This window comes from Alosa sapidissima, chromosome 17, assembly GCF_018492685.1.
Source record: "Alosa sapidissima isolate fAloSap1 chromosome 17, fAloSap1.pri, whole genome shotgun sequence".
In the NCBI taxonomy this organism is placed as follows: domain Eukaryota; kingdom Metazoa; phylum Chordata; class Actinopteri; order Clupeiformes; family Clupeidae; genus Alosa; species Alosa sapidissima.
In genome coordinates, this window is record NC_055973.1 from 22,641,583 (window position 1) to 22,651,582 (window position 10,000).

A 10,000-nucleotide genomic window follows, 5' to 3' on the forward strand; every position below is an offset into this window, starting at 1 on the left:
GTCTTATAGAAATATCTGCTGTAGTTCCACATATTACCACAAGGAGGCAGGGTGGAGTGTGGCAGCATATCCACAGCTGGTCTGATTGGGGTCAGAAGAAAATGTACCCAAATTGCAACAACTGCCCCACATAATACCAGAGCTGTGCACTCACACAGGAAATTCAGCAGAGAGAGAGAGAGAAAGAGAGAGAGAGAGCGAGAGAGAGAGACACACAGAGAGAGAGAGAGAGAGAGGAGGGGAACACATACATGTAGGTGTCCACTGGGAAAGAGAACATAGACTGTTACAACACCCCCTTCCATTTTTGACACCTATGCAGCTTGTAAAGTCCAGCTGAAACATCCCGATGATAAAAAGCTCTCCCCCGTTACATTTATAGATTCGTAGGCACACTGCAACCACGCACCCTGACCGCTGACAACTGATGTGCGGGCACTGAGTTCACGATGGAGGTCAGTCCCTGCTGATGGTGAACAGCCTGATTAACGGTTTTATTCGTTAATTTAGGTATCAGTGCTGTTTTCTTCCCCTCTCCTTCCTTCTCAATCTCTTCCTCTCTCTTTTCTCCAATCTCTAATCTGCAATCCCTCGTTTCCTTCCCCTCTTTCCTCCCTCGTTCCCTCCCCTGGGGGCTTCCTCAATCAGAGAGATTAGGAGGGCATGTGCCAATCAGGCATCGACAGGGATTACAGAAGGAGAGGGGCATGCACACAAAGGGAAGCCACCACTGGCACACACTCTTACACACAAACACGCGTGCACACACACACACGCACACACATACACACACATACACATACACAGACACACACACACATACACACATATACACAGACACACACACACACACACATACAGGGACACCAGCAGTGGCACGCACTCTTACACACAAACACGCGTGCACACACACACGCACACACATACACACACATACACAGACACACACACACACACACACACACACACACACACACACACACACACACACACACACACATACATACAGGGACGCCAGCAGTGGCACACACTCTTACACACAAACACGCGTGCACACACACACACACGCACACACGCACATACTGTACACAGACACACACACACACACACATACAGGGACGCCAGCAGTGGCACACACTCTTACACACACATACTCTGAGATGCCAGCAGACACACACACACATACACACACGCACACACACACACAGAAACACCTTCACTAGCACACACTCTTACATACATGCACATAACCACACACACACACAAATATGCACACTATAGACAGATACACACAGGTACTACATATGAATGCATACGGACAAATGCGTATACCTCCACCCACAAACCCACACACACACACACACACAAACACATGCACAGGTCTGACCCCTGTCTGTCTGTCTCTATAGCATTGTCTCTCTCTCTGTGACTGTCCGTGTGTCCAGCCTTTGCCTATCAGCAGAGAGAAGCTTAGCGGTGCATAAGCCATGTGCCAATCTAAGTCCTGGGCAAAGCCAGCATGGGCAGACAGGCAAGCATGGCAGACGCCTGGCCCGCCATTTCACCATCGATTACGAGGCCACAGACCAAACCTGCCATCCCCCTCCTCCTCCTCCCCCTTCTCCTCCTCCTCCTCCTCCTCCCCCTTCTCCTCCTCCTCCTCCCCCTTCTCCTCCTCCTCCTCCTCCTCTTTCTCCTGCTCCCTCCCCGCTCAACAGTTTCCTTCCGCAGCATTTCTACTCTACAGGCTGAACGAAACTCCCTCTAGTGGCAGACTCCCTCTAGTGGCAGACGAGTGTATAAGACTAGAAAGGTGCTGAGTTAGGACAGAATGTTCTGAGAAAGCGGGAGACAGAGAGAGGGGGGTGGGGGCTGGAAGGAGAGGGGTTTGGGGGGGGGGGGGGGGGGGTGGAGAGGAGAAGACAAAGGTGACCATGGAGAAATCTCACAGTATAGACCAGACTGGCTAAACACTCGTCTGCTCTACAGAGACTCAAGTCTTGCAATGTATGCAGCACGGCTGGATGTGTGCTTGGGCACACTGGTAGTCTCTCAGATCAGTCCAAAATTCAGTGTTGAAAAAGTGTAAAGCGAAAGGATGAACACATAAACACACAACACTAGTCCACGTGAAACTCAGCAAGAAATAAACATCACAAATAATGATACACTCATTTTTGAACGCACTCATTTTTTTGACACACTCATTTATGATAGTGTGTGCATTTAGGGTAGGGAGTGTTAACTTAAATCATAGTCACTTAAACCAGTCGCCTATCTAAACACCCTTTGGACAACGCAGCCGGAGCGGCAGATCAATGATCGACCACTTGTGCTGGACGAGAGGGAGGGCCGCAGCATTCCAACCCGACAGCGAGTTCTCATTCCCACACAGGCAACAGGACCTCTCCGTCACCTTTGCAGCACAGCCCCCAACCACCGCCTGCCTGCAGTTCAAATAGAACACTGTGTGGGAGAGAGGGAAGGGAAGGGAGGAAAAACTACACTACCCATAAACCCCCATAAAAACCCATGACACTGACTTGGAAACAGTGGCACTAATGAATAGTCTGAACCACCAGTGGGGAAACTAGTGAAAACTACTGGTTGTGTGAGAGTGGCCTCTAAGTACAGGGAACACACAGTACACGTCATATTATGATTCAAATCACACAAGAAAAATAATTTCTACACTTCACTACACACATTCAAATGTCTGTAGGCCTACTACTTGATGTTGCACTATGTAACGCTGATGATCGGGTAGGCTCATGCCTGGTTTTGGACTAACTGGGTAAAAAAAGGTGTTTAATATTGACACGAAAGGGCATTGATATAAATTCTTCCATGGTGTTTCTTTAAAATGTTTGTACTACTCTGACATTATAGTGATGGTTCCAGGCTATACCAAAGTCCTTATAGGCAAGTCCCCCGACTCGGCGGCCATCTTGGTAACGCACTCTGGGGAGTTATCGGGCAGCTATTTTCCTATTCAAGCGAATACAATAATAATTGTGGGGCAGCCTTGGCCCACTGGTTAGCACTCTGGACTTGTAACCGGAGGGTTGCCGGTTCGAGCCCCGACCAGTGGGCCGCGGCTGAAGTGCCTTGAGCAAGGCACCTAACCCCTCACTGCTCCCCGAGCGCCGCCATTGTAGCAGGCAGCTCACTGCGCCGGGATTAGTGTGTGCTTCACCTCACTGTGTGTTCACTGTGTGTTGTTTGTGTTTCACTAATTCACCGATTGGGTTAAATGCAGAGACCAAATTTCCCTCACGTGATCAAAAAAGTATATATACTTATACTTATACTTATACAGGATGCATTTCTATGGAAGATTCTTTGAGTGCTACGTCTCCTCATTAGAAAGTCCCTGGCTATTCTTCATCATGCTACACTTCCATATGATCTGATGATCAGCAGGGTGCACAGGCTGATCTCAGCACACTGATTAAGGGCAGAACGCTTTACAAGAGCCCGAGTCATAGGCCAAACTGCATGTCGAGTGGCTGAGCTAATCGGATCATCATATCCAAGTCACAATGCACGCAGTGTGCCCTTACACGGGGTATTAAAGTGCTTATCCTGTTAAGGTCGGACAGGTGGTGCAAATGGAGTTGCTGGTAAGATATCCAGAAACACAAGGCACAGGATCAATGATATGCCGCCTAGGTAACATCGTCATTGTTTATTTATGTTTTAATTATTTAGCTATTTTGTTCTGTCTACGTTAATCATGTTAACTTTAAAAGCCTGTAGATGGACACAGATGACATTGTTTAGATCCTACGTTGTTTAGATCCTACACACAAGTAAAGAAAATAGCAGAGGTATATTTTGGTTTGACCATTGTTTTCGACAAGGGAAGGAAAGGCAACAGTACAGGATTGGCTGGCCTTTATTGGGTTTATACACCACTGTGTGCAAGCCACTTATGGAGTATCTACTGAGAGACACCAAGTCCTCATTAGTTATTGTGTGTGCGTGTGTGTTTATGTGTGTGTGTGTGTGTGTGTACAGGCATGCTCTGGCAGAGGCAAGGCCATTCACTGAGTTAAGCCTCTTATCTAGTCTTCTGGTGTGTGCAAACAAACACATACAAATACATGCACACATACAATGCACTTACACGCACACACACCCAGACACACGTGCGGACTGGTGCATCCAACACCGGAGATAAATATGAGCTGTGTGCAGGAACATGGAAGTGTACACATTGTGATCCTGTGTAAATACATACCGTGATTGATTATGACACATACAACACACACACACACACACACACACACACACACACACACACACACACACACAGTCAAGCACACCAAGTGTGTCATGTGGGTGTGGCTCCCAGTATACAGGATCCTACTTCCTCTCTCTGACTAGAGTAACACACCCAAACCCTGTATCTACTGTCATTCACTTTACTCTGAACCCAGTGCATCTTCATTCAGGTATAAGCCAAGGTTTCGATGATGTCCCTTTACTCAGGAACAGGCATTAGTAAAGGTAACACATGCACGCACACACGCACATACACAGACACACACACACACACACATACAGGGAGGTAACATCCCTTCTGCTCTTTAGGTAACAACAATATAATTCAATAATCTCTGCCTTCCTGTGTTAAAAAAAGGCATGCTGTATGACCGTATCTCGGCACCACAGTGCCAGGCCAATTGTTCCGACCTTTGTGTTGATCAGTGTCTTGTTCAAGAGGGCAAAGAGAGGGCAGAAAGATGGTAAAGAGAGAGTGAGAGAGAGAAAGAGAGCAAAAGAGAGAGAGAAAGAAAAAAGAGAGAAAGAGAGAAAGAGGGAGATAGAGAGAGAGAGAAAGAGAAAGAGAGAAAGAGGGAGATAGAGAGAGAGAGAAAGAGAAAGAGAGAAAGAGGGAGATAGAGAGAGTGAGAAAGAGACAAAAAAGAGAGAAAGAGAAAGAGGGAGAGAGAGAAAGAAGGAGATAAAGAGAGAGAAAGAGGAAGGATCTAGACTAGTTTGCAGAGCCACGTGTTTGGAAAGGGCCCTCACCACACAGAGAGGTATGTGTGCAGGACTGCATCGGGTCATGAATCAGGCGACGGAGGCTGCATTGTTCTGCGCTGTCAGTGCACTTCCTTATCAGTGCCCTCCTTACCACGGCGAGGCCGAGGCTGGGACTGGGCAGCGTGCCAGGGGAAAAGCCATAACTTCCGACCCGCGCCATCCAGCAGGTGCCACTGTGCCGCAACGCGATGACAGCAGAGCAAACGCTTGGAGGTCAAACCGTCTGCGGCGCGGCTAAAGAGGAACACGGAGGGGGCAACGCGGCTGGAACGCGGCTGGAACGCGGCTGGAACGCGGCTGGAACGCGGCTCTGCGCAACAACAACAAAGATGCATCACTGGAGGGACAGTAGCGATCCAAAGCCCCATTCACACACAGACACTAGCCAGACACTAGCCAGACTAGTTTATTTTTAATTTTAATCAGGTTTCTCGGCCAAGTATACTTGCGTATACAAGGAATTTGGTCTCTGCGTTTATCCCATCCGTGAATTAGTGAACACACAGAGCACACACAGTGAGGTGAAGCACACACTAACCCGGAGCAATTAGCTGCCTTGCTACAGAGGCGCTCCGGGAGCAGTGAGGGGTTACTGTAGGTGCCTTGCTCAAGGGCACTTCAGCCGTACCTACTGGTCAGGGATCGAACCGGCAACCCTCCGGTTACAAGCCCGAAGCCCTAACCAGTGGGCCACGACTGCCCCCTTAGCCATAGACTACCCAGACACTAGCCAGACACTAGCTAGACCATGGAGTGTTGTGATTGTCGCAGGCACTGTCGATGTAAGACGTTGTGCAACAAAGTTATTTTTGTTCAACTTTTCAACTTTGGAGGCGTCAAGTGAAATGCGACAAGCAACTCACCGGAATTAGTATGCCAGTATAAGCCTTCACTCTGTGCAGGGCTGTCATTTGTTTAAACTGGCTTGCGTTTGCAGTTTCATTTAAGTTCAAGCTGGCAGCCGAACCTTCAGTGTGTGTTTTGTCAAGGCTGGGTGTTCAAATAGATTTCTGCCTCTTCAATCACAGATGTACTTCCAAAGATGGAGTTGCAGGGTGGCACCAGTGATTTGCAGAAAAAGAACCACCTCATGAGCAGAGGATTGGAAGTCCCCAATGTGGCATTCTCTCTCCAGGCTGGATTTTCTTCTTTTTTAAGGGACATCCTCAAACTCTCTGACTCTCTCTCTCTCTTCAACTGCATAACAACCTGCAGAATCTCCAGATGTCTGAGAGCTGTGGTGGATAGTGGCTACTAACCATGTTGAACACTATTAAAAGTAATAGAGTTCTAAACGTAACACGCGTTAAGACATCGCCAGTGGGCGTTGGCATTAACTTTCTGAAGCTGGGCTTTTCCACCTCCGTGAGAGAGCGGCCCAGCAGATGGGCAGAGGATGACTGGAGAGCCCGTGCAATGCCCATGTCCGTGCCGTGCCCACATGCGTGCCCAAAACTGCCCAGGTCATGTCATGTCGTGGCTGCCTCCTCTGCCTCGGTGGCACTCCAAACGTTGCATAACAACATTTAATCCACAAGTAGGACTCCCAATCCTCAGCTTGATCTGATCCCCTGGGGAGGGGGAGTGTGAGTGAGTGTCGTGAGTGAAAGTTTTTTTTTGAGTGTGTGTGAGGAGTCTCCACATAGGGTCGGTTAATCTCCTTTCACTTGTGCAACAGAGAGAGAGAGAGAGAGAAGAGGGATTTTTGGAAGTTGTGTTGGAGAAGCGATTCGGGAGACAGAGAGGAGGGGTTCTAGATTGCGTTGGAAGAGAGATTCGGGAGACAGAGAGGAGGGGTTCTAGGTTGCGTTGGAAGAGAGATTCGGGAGACAGAGAGGAGGGGTTCTACAGTAGTTGCGTTGAAGGAGAGATTCGGGAGACAGAGAGGAGGGGTTCTACAGTAGTTGCGTTGAAGGAGAGATTCGGGATGGTTTGGGGGATATTTACGTCTGGCCTTGTGCAGCTCAACTTACACTCACACTTACAATCTTTTTTTCCACTCCTGACCAAGCTATGAAAACACTAGAGGATGAAATTCTTGAAACACACTGTGTAACATTAATGCGCTGTAATTAGTGTCAAATACACACGCACACACACACACACACACACACACACACACACACACACACACACACACACACACACACACATAACGGAAAACAAATTATAGTGGTGAACTAAGCAAGCGTAAGCAGACTAGCAGGTGCTGAACAGGAACAAAATGCAGAAGACCAAAATGGCGCAGTTTTTTTTTTTCAACCCAGAAACTATGACAACCCGTCATCACTGTGAGGAAATCCTTGGAGCGTCAGGGGAAAGCAATGATCTGGGAGTTGTTGTTTTTTTTGTTTTATTTTTTCTTGGGGGGGGGAGTGATGTCGTTTCTCTGCAAAACCCATCTGCCTGTTTTTTTTTAACAACGGCAAAAGCAGCCCTTCAGGCCGCCCCAAACGTCCAGAGCGAGCGCTGCCAGCATGCGGTCGAAGACCAGCTTGTGCCCAACGCGCTTTATTTGACATGTCAGGCCTGTAATTTGGGCAGGTCACATGGGTTGCCCCACCCGGCCATCTTTGATGAGGTCATCGGTATCTCCGTGCCTGTGCTGGCTGGGAAACATTCGAGCTCCGACCAAAAACTGCTTCTCGCTTGGGCAGAGTAAGTGAAAAAAGTAGTAAACAAATAAAACATAAACAAAATTAGCTCCGTTTGGAGAGTTCCGCTGCATTGAGGTAAATGTGGCTTAACCAGTTAATGGTCATTGTTTATCATGGAGTATAAACAACATAGCAACAAATCAAACTGATCTGACAGACAAAGCCTTTGGTCATAGCCTGGGGTGCGTTTCCCAAAAGCACAGTTGCTAACCTGTATGGTATGACTAAATAAGCAACATCTCTGCCCCACCACCCCCACCACACCCACCACATACACACACCTAACCCATAAGTCTAAAGATACAGTTTGGTGAAGAACAGTAGTTGTTTTACGTTAATTTGTGCCATTCACAACAAATACACTACAATCATCTCTCTACACAGCTAGGTCATCATGACACTTTCAGTTCCCTTTAGCAATGGCACTCATTAGGCACACTCGACTCAAGCTTCCCTCCTGAATCTCTCAGTTCTGTTTTTGTTTTCAATGATACACCCAGACAGCTGACACTCGGCTTTTTCAGGCGGCTTCTTTGCTGAGGCCTGTTCACACACGACACGACGCCACCGAGACGTATCCAAACAGGTGCTCCTGACTGGCATCTGAAGCCAAGAAGACATTTAAAAAAAAAATATATCATTACAAGTAAATCACAAACCTCTCTGTCGTCCGGGATAACAGTTAAACATTTTCTGTCAGCAAACAGAATTACACTGTGTTAATACTGTTTAAATAGCTTGTACAGAAGTTGTAACTGTACATGAGAGAGAGAGAAAAAAAAAAAACGTATGAAAAAGCCGGAGACTGACTTGAGTGTCTTTGGTTCAGTACAGAAACACTGAGGCCTGGCCTGGCCCTGCCTAGCTTAGCTTAGCCTAGCCTAGCCTAAAGAGTGAGTTTGTATTAGTTCCTGTGAGGGGAAAGGCCCATGCCATACCAGGCATGCCGGGGATTCCGCGGTGCGACAGTCGGACAGGATTAGGGTGTTGACTCAGAGGTGACTCAGTGACACAAACTCCTCGCTGCTCAAGAGGCTTACGTTATGTCCCCACACTGCCTGGTCCCCTCACACACACAGAACAGCACAGGCTACAAGCCACGGATCAGCCCAGAAAACTGAAGACCAATAAGGTTTAGCCCATGATACTGATCGCCTAGATAAACTGAGGACTGGGGCACAGTGAGGAGTTCTGGTCTACAGCAAACTATCTGCGTGACATGCAAAAACTGAGAGAGCCTTTTTTACATTTTGGGTGGGTTGTTAGTCTGGGACCAGACAGCTCAGCTACACAGTACAACACTTCTCTCTTCTCACACAGCTCTCTTCATCTGACCTTTACATTGCCAAATCAAAATGTATTTCCAGATTACTGTATCTACTAGATTACTGCATATTTTTCCATTTAAAAGCAGCTACTAACCACAACTGAGCTCAAGGCATATTCATATAATGTAATTCAGTAAGCTCCAAATAAATGGCTGTCCTTAAAGTAAGGCAGCAGTTTCTTGTTCTTGGGCTGTTCTATCTGCCATCTTCTTAAAATATTAAGATGTGCCTAAAAACACAACACTATGAAGTTACTGTGGGGAATTAAAAATTTATATTTTTGTAACCAGAATGTCACATCACAATAAACAACCTCATAAATCAGTCTGCAGAAATAGTAGCGGCTTCCACTCAATCTGATCCACTTGTTGAGCTTGTAAACATATAGGCCTGATTCCTGTGGGTTTAACCATCAGGCCTGAGGGTTATCCTGCAGCTGCACTCCTCTAATTGAGGAGCCCAACTGGTCTGGCATTCCTGCCCAGAGAGTTCCCCTGGCACCCCGGCCACCCAGACCACAGCCTGGGGCTCTGGCCTGCCTGGACAAATGTGCACCTCTTGGGGGAGGGCAGCTCAGTCTCAAGACTGAGCAATGTACTCTCAAAACACATAATATGTTAAGTGATGAAAGCTAATAGATGTACAAGGTGTTTGTTTCTAATGAATTAGGTCATATTTAGTATACTTATTTTGTACTTAGCACAATGTAATGCATGTATTAGACACACATTTCAAACTTGTTGGTAATACTTGTATCAAGTATGTATTGTTAATGTACTAGGTAATACATGCATTTGTATTTGTAATATATTAGGTAATAGATGTATTAGGAATGTATCTATATAGTAATTAATGTATCAGGCAATGAAAATGAGCAGGCCAGCCATATCAAATGCAAGTGGGGTACAGGCAAAAGATACAAACACCAAAGCAGGTAAGCTGAAAAAGAATATTGGAGAGTGG

At 47.0% G+C, this 10,000-nt stretch overlaps 1 protein-coding gene across 1 annotated transcript in view; it reads right to left on the minus strand.

The window, feature by feature from the left end:
* Window positions 1-10,000, minus strand: part of LOC121688947 — a 105,072-nt gene that overhangs the window by 82,413 nt on the left and 12,659 nt on the right. The gene's annotated exons all lie outside the window — the stretch shown is intronic.